We start from the raw sequence: 12,510 nt of genomic DNA, 5'->3' as shown, positions 1-12,510 counted from the left end.
TGCTGAGTCTATGGGTGGCAGTGTTGAGTCTATGGGTGACAGTGTTGAGTCTGTGGGTGACAGTGCTGAGTCTGTGGGTGGCAGTGTTGAGTCTATGGGTGACAGTGCTGAGTCTGTGGGTGACAGTGCTGAGTCTGTGGGTGGCAGTGCTGAGTCTGTGGGTGGCAGTGCTGAGTCTGTGGGTGGCAGTGCTGAGTCTAAGGGTGACAGTGTTGAGTCTATGGGTGACAGTGCTGAGTCTCTGGGTGACAGTGCTGAGTCTATGGGTGGCAGTGCTGAGTCTATGGGTGACAGTGCTGAGTCTATGGGTGACAGTGCTGAGTCTATGGGTGACAGTGCTGAGTCTATGGGTGGCAGTGCTGAGTCTATGGGTGGCAGTGTTGAGTCTATGGGCCTCAGTGTTGAGTCTATGGGTTTCAGTGCTGAGTCTATGGGTGGCAGTGTTGAATCTATGGGTGGCAGTGCTGAGTCTATGGGTGGCAATGCTGAGTCTATGGGTGGCAGTGCTGAGTCTCTGGGTGGCAGTGTTGAGTCTATGGTTGGCAGTGGTGAGTCTATGGGTGGCAGTGCTAAGTCTGTGGGTCTCAGTGTTGAGTCTATGGGTGGCAGTGCTGAGTCTATGGGTGACAGTGCTGAGTCTATAGGTGGCAGTGCTGAGTCTATAGGTGGCAGTACTGAGTCTATGGGTGGCAGTGTTGAGTCTATGGGTGACAGTGCTGAGTCTGTGGGTCTCAGTGCTGAGTCTATGGGTGGCAGTGTTGAGTCTATGGGTGACAGTGTTGAGTCTATGGGTGACAGTGCTGAATCTATGGGTGACAGTGTTGAGTCTATGGGTGACAGTGTTGAGTCTATGGGTGACAGTGCTGAGTCTATGGGTGACAGTGCTGAGTCTATGAGTGACAGTGTTGAGTCTATGGGTGACAGTGTTGAGTCTATGGGTGACAGTGTTGAGTCTATGGGTGACAGTGCTGAGTCTGTGGGTGACAGTGCTGAGTCTATGGGTGACAGTGCTGAGTCTATGGGTGGCAGTGTTGAGTCTATGGGCCTCAGTGCTGAGTCTATGGGTGGCAGTGTTGAGTCTATGGGTGACAGTGCTGAGTCTGTGGGTCTCAGTGCTGAGTCTATGGGTGGCAGTGCTGAGTCAGTGGGTGACAGTGCTGAGTCTATGGGTGGCAGTGTTGAGTCTATGGGTGACAGTGTTGAGTCTATGGGTGACAGTGCTGAGTCTATGGGTCTCAGTGCTGAGTCTATGGGTGGCAGTGCTGAGTCTATGGGAGGCAGTGTTAAGTCTGTGGTGTTGTAAGGACGAGCAAGACTTCTTAGGAGGCTCACTCTGTTTATTGTATTATTTCCTTATACAACGCTTAACACACCACACAGAGGGATATTGGGTCCCCGCACCCGATAGCCTAGGGAGGTACACAGCCTCCGGACTTGGCGGGACTCACACGTCTACCGCTATCCTAGTCCTCCGGCTAGGACCTGGGGGAGCCTATCTGACCCACCGCTAGCCCGGTGGGTACTGACCACTGGGTAAGCCGAGCCTTAGCCCTCAGAAGGGCTGGGAGGCTGGGTCCAGGGTCCTAGCTAGGACTTCAGCCCAGTCTTCTGTCTTCGTGCAGGGAGAGAACTCCCCCGAGGTCCGTTGGGTCACCCGTCTTATACTCCCTTCGTGGCCAGGCAGAACCAATCACACATTCCCACGTGGAACCGTCTGATTGGTTCGCACCAAAACCCTGGCCACGATCCGTTTCACCTCGACTGACCCCAACCGTTGTACCCAGGGGTAATGCTGCACCGCCCTGGTGGCAATGCAGGTCACGCAACAGCGCGTAGTTAACACCTCTACATTTTTTTCGAAAATAATAAAAATATAACCAAATGCAAAAAATAAAAAAAAAATATTTTTTAAAATAATAAAATAATAAAAATATAAAAAATTTTAATATTTTTTGAAAATAATGAAAATAGAATCAAATAAAAAATATACAAAAAACTCTTTTTAAAATATTTTTTTATATTCTTGGTTATTTCGGTAAAGTCACCACCGCGTAGAAGGGAAACAATAAAAATAAAAAATATATATTTTTACATTTTTAGAAAATAATAAAAATATAATCAAATGCAAAAAATAAAAAAAACTGTTTTTTTAAAAATATTTTTTATATTCTTGGTTCTTTCGGTAAAGTCACCACCGCATAGAAGGGAAACAATAAAAATAATAAAAATATATATTTTTCATATTTTTAGAAAATAATAAAAATATAATCAAATAATAAAAATAAAAAACTCTTTTTTAAAATATTTTTTATATTCTTGGTTCTTTCGGTAAAGTCACCACCGCGTAGAAGGGAAACAATAAAAATATAATTTTTAAATTATTTTTAGAAAATAATAAAAATATAATCAAATAATAATAAAAAAACTCTTTTTAAAAATATTTTTTATATTCTTGGTTCTTTTGGTAAAGTCACCACCGCGTAGAAGGGAAACAATAAAAATAATAAAAATAATTTTTTAAAATATTTTTAGAAAATAATAAAAATATAATCAAATAATAAAAATAAAAACCTCTTTTTAAAAATATTTTTTATATTCTTGGTTCTTTCGGTAAAGTCACCACCGCGTAGAAGGGAAACAATAAAAATAATAAAAATATATATTTTTATATTTTTAGAAAATAATAAAAACATAATCAAATAAAAAATAAAAACCCTCTTTTTAAAAATATTTTTTATATTCTTGGTTGTTTCGGTAAAGTCACCACCGCGTAGAAGGGAAACAATAAAAATAATAAAAATATGATTTTATATTTTTTAGAAAATAATAAAAATATAATCAAATAATAAAAATATGAAACTTTTAAAAAACATTTTTATATTCTTGGTTCTTTCGGTAAAGTCACCACCGCGTAGAAGGGAAACAATAAAAGAATAAAAATATAAATTTTTAAAATATTTTTTAGAAAATAATAAAAATATAATCAAATAATAAAAATATGCAACTTTAAAAAAATATTTTTATATTCTTGGTTCTTTCGGTAAAGTCACCACCGCGTAGAAGGGAAGCAATAAAAATAATAAAAATATATTAAAAAAATTTTTTTTAGAAAATAATAAAAAATATAATCAAATAAAAATACAAAAACTTTTTTAAAATATTTTTTTATATTCTTGGTTCTTTTGGTAAAGTCACCACCGCGTAGAAGGGAAACAATAAAAATAATAAAAATATAAATTTTGTAATATTTTTGGAAAATAATAAAAATATAATCAAATAATAAAAATATCAAACTTTTAAAAAATATTTTTATATTCTTGGTTCTTTCGGTAAAGTCACCACCGCGTAGAAGGGAAACAATAAAATAATACAAATATAAAACAATAAAATTCTCACGATGTTTCGACTGTAACACAAAGCAGAAATCATCATCAGGTGTGAAAACCACAACGAGAAAATTTGAAAAAAGTGGCGTTTTGTTTTTAAACGTCAGCACTACGGAGAGCCATTTGGAAGTTATTCAGATGGACGAGTCCATCTATGTTCGGAAAAGAGGAGGGGGGAGACGAAAAATTAATGTATGCTGTCTGAAAGCCACCGTAAGCGTGAACAATCAATTAAGACCCAGACATGGTTTATCAAATCCTTCCAATGATTGCTAAGCCCAGAATCCATCTTTCTCGGTTGAAATTGTCTCTGTGCTTGTATATGGTGGATGGCCTCGTGAACGAATCTCTCATGGTAGCCAGATGGCTTACAAAGAACCTCTGTCTTGGAGAAGTCAATGTCATGTGAGCCTACTGAATTATAACGATGATCAATCAATTAAGACCTGAAATGGTTTATCAAATCCTTCCAATGATTGCTAAGCCCAGAATCCATCTTCTCGGGTTGAAATTGTCTCCGTGTGTGTATATGGTGGCTGGCCTCGTGAACGAATCTCTCATGGTAGCCGTAAGCGTGAACAATCAATTAAGACCCAGACATGGTTTATCAAATCCTTCCAATGATTGCTAAGCCCAGAATCCATCTTCTCGGGTTGAAATTGTCTCCGTGTTTGTATATGGTGGATGGCCTCGTGAACGAATCTCTCATGGTAGCCGTAAGCGTGAACAATCAATTAAGACCCAGACATGGTTTATCAAATCCTTCCAATGATTGCTAAGCCCAGAATCCATCTTCTCGGGTTGAAATTGTCTCCGTGTTTGTATATGGTAGATGGCCTCGTGAACAAATCTCTCATGGTAGCCGTAAGTGTGAACACTCAATTACGACCCAGACATGATTTATCAAATCCTTCCAATGATTGCTAAGCCCAGAATCCATCTTCTCGGGTTGAAATTGTCTCCGTGTTTGTATATGGTGGATGGCCTCGTGAACAAATCTCTCATGGTAGCCGTAAGTGTGAACACTCAATTACGACCCAGACATGATTTATCAAATCCTTCCAATGATTGCTAAGCCCAGAATCCATCTTCTCGGTTGAAATTGTCTCTGTGTTTGTATATGGTGGATAGCCTCATGAACGAATCTCTCATGGTAGCCAGATGGCTTACAAAGAACCTCTGTCTTGGAGAAGTCAATGTCGTGAGGCTACTGAATTATAACAATGATAAAAAAATTAAGACCTGAAATGGTTTATAAAATCCTTCCAATGATTGCTAAGCCAGAATCCATCTTTCCGGTTGAAATTGTCTCTGTGCTTGTATATGTGGATAGCCTCATGAACGAATCTCTCATGGTAGCCAGATGGCTTACAAAGAAGCTCTGTCTTGGAGAAGTCAATGTCATGTGAGCCTATTGAATTATAACAATGATCAATAAATTAAGACCTGAAATGGTTGATCAAATCCTTCTAATGATTGCTAAGCCCAGAATCCATCTTCTCGGGTTAAAATTGTCTCCGTGTTTGTATATGGTGGATGGCCTCATGAACCAATCTCTCATGGTAGCCGTAAGCGTGAACAATCAATTAAGACCCAGATATGGTTTATCAAATCCTTCCAATGATTGCTAAGCCCAGAATCCATCTTCTCGGGTTGAAATTGTCTCCGTGTTTGTATATGGTGGATAGCCTCACGAACGAATCTCTCATGGTAAGCGTGAACAATCAATTAAGACCCAGACATGGTTATCAAATCCTTCCAATGATTGCTAAGCCCAGAATCCATCTTCTCGGGTTGAAATTGCCTCCGTGTTTGTATATACAAGATATAGTAATAGGTTTTTACCCTCTTAACTGGCACAAAAACTGACACCTTTATTCAAGGCATCGTGTTTGCAGTAACCACAACACAAGCAGTCAAAAATGCAATCAAAAATCGACAACTCTGACGATAATCATATTTGCACTGTCCTTATCATCAGAGTTGTCGATTTTTGTTTGCATTTTTGACTGCTTGTGTTGTGGTTATTGCAATATTGCAAACACGACGCCTTCAATAAAGGTGTCAGTTTTTTGTGCCAGTTAAAAGGGTAAAAAACCTATTACTATATTTATGTAACGTGTTGAATCGGACCTGGATCTTGTGTTTGTTCAAGATTTTTTTGAGATATTTTTTGTGATCCCCACAATGTATGGTATTTTATTGTTTCCCTTCTACGTGACTTTACCCAAAGAACCAAGAATATAGGTGGGGAACTACTTTTTTCAAGAACTATTTTTTCTCTGAGGTGGGTAGGGGGGAGAGCGGCGACTTACTTTCGAGAAAACCTGCGCCGGCAGTGGTGTGAACAGGCACTTGCAGGGCTGCACCTTTACCTCTAATGAGTGAAGAGGTTGGGAACTACTTTTTTCAAGAACTATTTTTTTCCCTCTGAGGTGGGTGGGGGGGAGAGCGGCGACTTACTTTCGAGAAACCCTACGCCGGCAGCGTTGTGAACAGGCACTTGCAGGGCTGCACCTTTACCTCGAATGAGTGAAGAGGTGGGAACTACTTTTTTCACGAACTATTTTTTCCTGTGAGGTTGGGGAGGAGAGGGCGGCGAACTACTTTAGAGAAAACCCTACGCCGGCAGCGTTGTGAACAGGCACTTGCAGGGCTGCACCTTTACCTCGAATGAGTGAAGAGGTGGGAACTTCTTTTTTCACGAACTATTTTTTCCTGTGAGGTTGGGGAGGAGAGGGCGGCGAACTACTTTAGAGAAAACCCTACGCCGGCAGCGTTGTGAACAGGCACTTGCAGGGCTGCACCTTTACCTCGAATGAGTGAAAAAGGTGGGGAACTACTTTTTTTGGCGCGGGGCGGCGGGGGGCGATTCTCGACGCAAAAAGAGAAACCCCTCCGCCATGAGCGTGCCGGAACTACTTTCTGTCATCTGTGGGGGGGGGAGGCGGAAGAGGGGGGACTACTTTTCTATCTACGCGGATGGATACGCGACAATCCCCCCCCACTACCCCACGGCTTTGACAGGAGGGAGTGAAGCGGTCGAGGCCTAGGTCGGAAAGGCTTCGGCGGTCCCCTGAGGTAAAAAAAAGCCGAATCCATTGAAACATTTCAACACGAAATGTTTCTTTGTTGAAAGATAAATAAATATAAACAACTTACTTCATAACCGAGGACTCCGAAATTAACTCCGGGACTGTTTGTTTTGTTTGTGAGTTAAAAAAATATTTTTTTAAATGTAAAAAAAAATTGTGTTTAGCCGAACCGGTCTGCTCTGAGGGTCTCGCGTTCGCCTTCGTCTCTCCTCTAGGTAAAGTTGTTGTGGTGGTTGTTGTTGTGGTGGTTGTGGTGAAGGCTGTGGTGGTGAAGGCTGTGGTGGTGGTGGTGAAGGTTGTGGTGGTGGTTGTGGTGGTGGTTGTTGTGGTGGTTGTGGTGGTTGTTGTGGTGGTGGTTGTTGTGGTGGTTGTGGTTGTTGTGGTGATGTCGGTCGTTGTGGTGGTGGTTGTTGTGGTGGTGATGGTTGTGGTGGTTGTTATGGTGGTGGTGATGGTGGTGGTTGTAGTTGTGGTGGTTGTGGTGGTGTCGGTCGTTGTGGTTGTTGTAGTTGTGGTGGTTGTGGTGACGGTGGTTGTTGTGATCGTGACGGTGACGGTGGTGGTTGTAGTGGTGAAGGTTGTGGTAGTGACAGTTGTGGTGAAGGTTGTGGTGGTGACGGTTGTGGTGGTTGTGGTGGTGAAGGTTGTGGTGAAGGTTGTGGTGGTTAATGTGGTGGTGAAGGTTGTGGTGGGGACAGTTGTGGTGAAGGTTGTGGTGGTGGTTGTGGTGGTGAAGGTTGTGGCGGTGAAGGTTGTGGTGGTGGTTGTGGTGAAGGTTGTGGCGGTGAAGGTTGTGGTGGTGGTTTTGGTGAAGGTTGTGGTGGTGGTTGTGATGGTGAAGGTTGTGGTGGTGGTTGTGGTGAAGGTTGTGGTGGTGAAGGTTGTGGTGGTGAAGGTTGTGGTGGTGGTTGTGGTGGTGAAGGTTGTGGCGGTGAAGGTTGTGGTGGTGGTTTTGGTGAAGGTTGTGGTGGTAGTTGTGGTGGTGAAGGTTGTGGTGGTGGTTGTGGTGAAGGTTGTGGTGGTGAAGGTTGTGGTGGTGACAGTTGTGGTGAAGGCTGTGGTGGTGAAGGTTGTGGTGGTGAAGGTTGTGGTGGTTGTGATGGTGACGGTTGTTGAGGTGGTGATGGTGGTTGTGATAGTGTGGTTAAGGTGGTTGTGGTTAAGGTGGTTGTTGTGGTTGTGATTAAAGTGGTGGTTGTGGTGGTGAAGGTTGTGGTGGTGATGATGGTGGTTGTGGTAGTGTGGTTAAGGTGGTTGTGGTTAAGGTGGTTGCTGTGGTTGTGATTAAAGTGGTGGTTGTGGTGGTGAAGGTTGTGGTGGTGATGATGGTGGTTGTGGTAGTGTGGTTAAGGTGGTTGTGGTTAAGGTGGTTGCTGTGGTTGTGATTAAAGTGGTGGTTGTGGTGGTGAAGGTTGTGGTGGTGATGGTGGTTGTGGTAGTGTGGTTAAGGTGGTTGTGGTTAAGGTGGTTGTTGTGGTTGTGATTAAAGTGGTGGTTGTGGTGGTGAAGGTTGTGGTGGTGATGATGGTGGTTGTGGTAGTGTGGTTAAGGTGGTTGTGGTTAAGGTGGTTGTTGTGGTTGTGATTAAAGTGGTGGTTGTGGTGGTGAAGGTTGTGGTGGTGATGATGGTGGTTGTGGTAGTGTGGTTAAGGTGGTTGTGGTTAAGGTGGTTGTTGTGGTTGTGATTAAAGTGGTGGTTGTGGTGGTGAAGGTTGTGGTGGTGATGATGGTGGTTGTGGTAGTGTGGTTAAGGTGGTTGTGGTTAAGGTGGTTGTTGTGGTTGTGATTAAAGTGGTGGTTGTGGTGGTGAAGGTTGTGGTGGTGATGATGGTGGTTGTGGTAGTGTGGTTAAGGTGGTTGTGGTTAAAGTGGTTGTTGTGGTTGTGATTAAAGTGGTGGTTGTGGTGGTGAAGGTTGTGGTGGTGAAGGTTGTGGTGGTTGTGGTAGTGTGGTTAAGGTGGTTGTGGTTAAGGTGGTTGTTGTGGTTGTGGTTAAAGTGGTGGTTGTGGTGGTGAAGGTTGTGGTGGTGATGATGGTGGTTGTGGTAGTGTGTTTAAGGTGGTTGTGGTTAAGGTGGTTGTTGTGGTTGTGATTAAAGTGGTGGTTGTGGTGGTGAAGGTTGTGGTGGTGATGATGGTGGTTGTGGTAGTGTGGTTAAGGTGGTTGTGGTTAAGGTGGTTGTTGTGGTTGTGATTAAAGTGGTGGTTGTGGTGGTGAAGGTTGTGGTGGTGATGATGGTGGTTGTGGTAGTGTGGTTAAGGTGGTTGTGGTTAAGGTGGTTGCTGTGGTTGTGATTAAAGTGGTGGTTGTGGTGGTGAAGGTTGTGGTGGTGATGATGGTGGTTGTGGTAGTGTGGTTAAGGTGGTTGTGGTTAAGGTGGTTGCTGTGGTTGTGATTAAAGTGGTGGTTGTGGTGGTGAAGGTTGTGGTGGTGATGATGGTGGTTGTGGTAGTGTGGTTAAGGTGGTTGTGGTTAAGGTGGTTGTTGTGGTTGTGATTAAAGTGGTGGTTGTGGTGGTGAAGGTTGTAGTGGTGATGATGGTGGTTGTGGTAGTGTGGTTAAGGTGGTTGTGGTTAAGGTGGTTGTTGTGGTTGTGATTAAAGTGGTGGTTGTGGTGGTGAAGGTTGTGGTGGTGATGATGGTGGTTGTGGTAGTGTGGTTAAGGTGGTTGTGGTTAAGGTGGTTGTTGTGGTTGTGATTAAAGTGGTGGTTGTGGTGGTGAAGGTTGTGGTGGTGATGATGGTGGTTGTGGTAGTGTGGTTAAGGTGGTTGTGGTTAAAGTGGTTGTTGTGGTTGTGATTAAAGTGGTGGTTGTGGTGGTGAAGGTTGTGGTGGTGAAGGTTGTGGTGGTTGTGGTAGTGTGGTTAAGGTGGTTGTGGTTAAGGTGGTTGTTGTGGTTGTGGTTAAAGTGGTGGTTGTGGTGGTGAAGGTTGTGGTGGTGATGATGGTGGTTGTGGTAGTGTGTTTAAGGTGGTTGTGGTTAAGGTGGTTGTTGTGGTTGTGATTAAAGTGGTGGTTGTGGTGGTGAAGGTTGTGGTGGTGGTGATGATGGTGGTTGTGGTAGTGTGGTTAAGGTGGTTGTGGTTAAGGTGGTTGTTGTGGTTGTGATTAAAGTGGTGGTTGTGGTGGTGAAGGTTGTGGTGGTGATGATGGTGGTTGTGGTAGTGTGGTTAAGGTGGTTGTGGTTAAGGTGGTTGTTGTGGTTGTGATTAAAGTGGTGGTTGTGGTGGTGAAGGTTGTGGTGGTGATGATGGTGGTTGTGGTAGTGTGGTTAAGGTGGTTGTGGTTAAGGTGGTTGTTGTGGTTGTGGTTAAGGTGGTGGTTGTGGGGAGTGGTGGTGCAGTGCTGAGCGCTACGCTGCTGCACTCAACAACAACCACCACAACCACTCAACAACCACAACCACTCAGCCACCACCACCACTCAGCCACCACCACCACTCAACCACCACCACTCAACAACCACCACCACTCAACAACCACCACCACCACCACCACCACTCAACCACCACCATTCAGCCACCACCACCACCACTCAACAACCACCACCACTCAGCCACCACCACTCAACAACCACCACCACTCAACAACCACCACCACCACTCAACCACCACCACTCAGCCACCACACTCAACCACCACCACTCAACAACCGCCACCACCACTCAGCCACCACCACCACCACTCAGCCACCACCACCACCACTCAGCCACCACACTCAACCACCACCACTCAGCCACCACCACCACTCAGCCACCACACTCAACCACCACCACTCAGCCACCACCACCACTCAACCACCACCACTTAGCCACCACCACTTAGCCATCACCACCACTACTCAGCCATCACCACCATCACCACCACCACCACTTAACCATCACCACCACCATCACCACCACTTAGCCATCACCACCACCACCACTCAGCCACTACCACCACCACTCAGCCACCACCACTGTGTGGTGAGTCTCTGTGTGTGGTGAGTCTCTGTGTGGTGAGTGAGTGAGGTGTGAGTGATGAGTGTGAGTGGTGAGTGTGAGTGGTGAGTGAGTGAGTGGTGAGTGTGAGTGGTGAGTGAGTGTGAGTGGTGAGTGTGAGTGGTGAGTGAGTGAGTGGTGAGTGAGTGGTGAGTCTCTGTGTGTGGTGAGTCTCTGTGTGTGTGGTGAGTCTCTGTGTGTGTGGTGAGTCTCTGTGTGTGTGGTGAGTCTCTGTGTGTGTGGTGAGTCTCTGTGTGTGGTGAGTCTCTGTGTGTGTGTGTGGTGAGTCTCTGTGTGTGTGGTGAGTCTCTGTGTGGTGAGTGAGTGAGTGATGAGTGTGAGTGGTGAGTGTGAGTGGTGAGTGAGTGGTGAGTGAGTGGTGACTGAGTGAGTGGTGAGTGTGAGTGGTGAGTGAGTGAGTGGTGAGTGAGTGGTGAGTCTCTGTGTGTGGTGAGTCTCTGTGTGTGTGGTGAGTCTCTGTGTGTGGTGAGTCTCTGTGTGTGTGGTGAGTCTCTGTGTGGTGAGTCTCTGTGTGTGTGGTGAGTCTCTGTGTGTGTGTGTGGTGAGTCTCTGTGTGTGTGGTGAGTCTCTGTGTGTGGTGAGTCTCTGTGTGTGTGGTGAGTCTCTGTGTGTGGTGAGTCTCTGTGTGTGTGGTGAGTCTCTGTATGTGGTGAGTCTCTGTGTGTGTGGTGAGTCTCTGTGTGTGTGGTGAGTCTCTGTGTGTGTGGTGAGTCTGTGTGTGTGTGGTGAGTCTCTGTGTGTGTGGTGAGTCTCTGTGTGTGGTGAGTCTCTGTGTGTGTGGTGAGTCTCTGTGTGGTGAGTGAGTGAGGTGTGAGTGATGAGTGTGAGTGGTGAGTGTGAGTGAGTGTGAGTGGTGAGTGAGTGGTGAGTGAGTGGTGACTGAGTGAGTGGTGAGTGTGAGTGGTGAGTGAGTGTGAGTGGTGAGTGTGAGTGGTGAGTGAGTGGTGAGTGAGTGGTGACTGAGTGAGTGGTGAGTGTGAGTGGTGAGTGTGAGTGAGTGTGAGTGGTGAGTGTGAGTGGTGAGTGAGTGGTGAGTGAGTGGTGACTGAGTGAGTGGTGAGTGTGAGTGGTGAGTGAGTGAGTGGTGAGTGAGTGGTGAGTCTCTGTGTGTGTGGTGAGTCTCTGTATGTGGTGAGTCTCTGTGTGTGGTGAGTCTCTGTGTGTGTGGTGAGTCTCTGTGTGTGTGGTGAGTCTCTGTGTGTGTGGTGAGTCTCTGTGTGGTGAGTCTCTGTGTGTGTGGTGAGTCTCTGTGTGTGTGGTGAGTCTCTGTGTGTGTGGTGAGTCTCTGTGTGGTGAGTCTCTGTGTGTGTGGTGAGTCTCTGTGTGTGTGGTGAGTCTCTGTGTGTGTGGTGAGTCTCTGTGTGTGTGGTGAGTCTCTGTGTGTGGTGAGTCTCTGTGTGGTGAGTGAGTGAGGTGTGAGTGATGAGTGTGAGTGGTGAGTGAGTGTGAGTGGTGAGTGTGAGTGGTGAGTGAGTGGTGAGTGAGTGGTGACTGAGTGAGTGGTGAGTGAGTGAGTGGTGAGTGAGTGGTGAGTCTCTGTGTGTGGTGAGTCTCTGTGTGTGTGGTGAGTCTCTGTGTGTGGTGAGTCTCTGTGTGTGTGTGGTGAGTCTCTGTGTGTGTGGTGAGTCTCTGTGTGTGGTGAGTCTCTGTGTGTGTGGTGAGTCTCTGTGTGGTGAGTCTCTGTGTGTGTGGTGAGTCTCTGTGTGTGTGGTGAGTCTCTGTGTGTGTGGTGAGTCTCTGTGTGTGTGGTGAGTCTCTGTGTGTGGTGAGTCTCTGTGTGTGTGGTGAGTCTCTGTGTGGTGAGTCTCTGTGTGTGTGGTGAGTCTCTGTGTGTGTGGTGAGTCTCTGTGTGTGTGGTGAGTCTCTGTGTGTGTGTGGTGAGTCTCTGTGTGTGTGTGGTGAGTCTCTGTGTGTGTGTGGTGAGTCTCTGTGTGTGGTGAGTCTCTGTGTGTGGTGAGTCTCTGTGTGTGGTGAGTCTCTGTGTGTGTGGTGAGTCTCTGTGTGTGTGGTGAGTCTCTGTGTGTGTGGTA

The 12,510-nt window shown here is 45.6% G+C and overlaps 1 protein-coding gene across 3 annotated transcripts in view; it reads left to right on the top strand.

The window, feature by feature from the left end:
* Positions 1–6,354: 6,354 nt before the first annotated feature.
* The window catches only part of LOC142923322 (bromodomain and WD repeat-containing protein 3-like), a 35,533-nt gene continuing 29,377 nt past the window's right edge, over positions 6,355–12,510 (top strand). Inside the window, exons 1-2 of one of the 3 annotated variants that reach the window (XM_076064387.1) lie at positions 6,371–6,467; positions 6,646–6,696. The gene's annotated coding sequence lies outside the window, so the exon portion shown is untranslated. Of the gene's footprint in view, positions 6,697–12,510 lie in introns of all 3 variants that reach the window. The other 2 variants (XM_076064388.1, XM_076064386.1) reach the window with 2 other exon arrangements.

The sequence above is a fragment of the Petromyzon marinus genome, unplaced genomic scaffold (genome assembly GCF_048934315.1).
Source record: "Petromyzon marinus isolate PM22_M1 ecotype Great Lakes invasive population unplaced genomic scaffold, UKy_Petmar_22M1.pri1.0 PM_Scaffold_417, whole genome shotgun sequence".
Taxonomy (NCBI): domain Eukaryota; kingdom Metazoa; phylum Chordata; class Hyperoartia; order Petromyzontiformes; family Petromyzontidae; genus Petromyzon; species Petromyzon marinus.
This window is presented reverse-complemented; position numbering and strand designations above follow the sequence as displayed.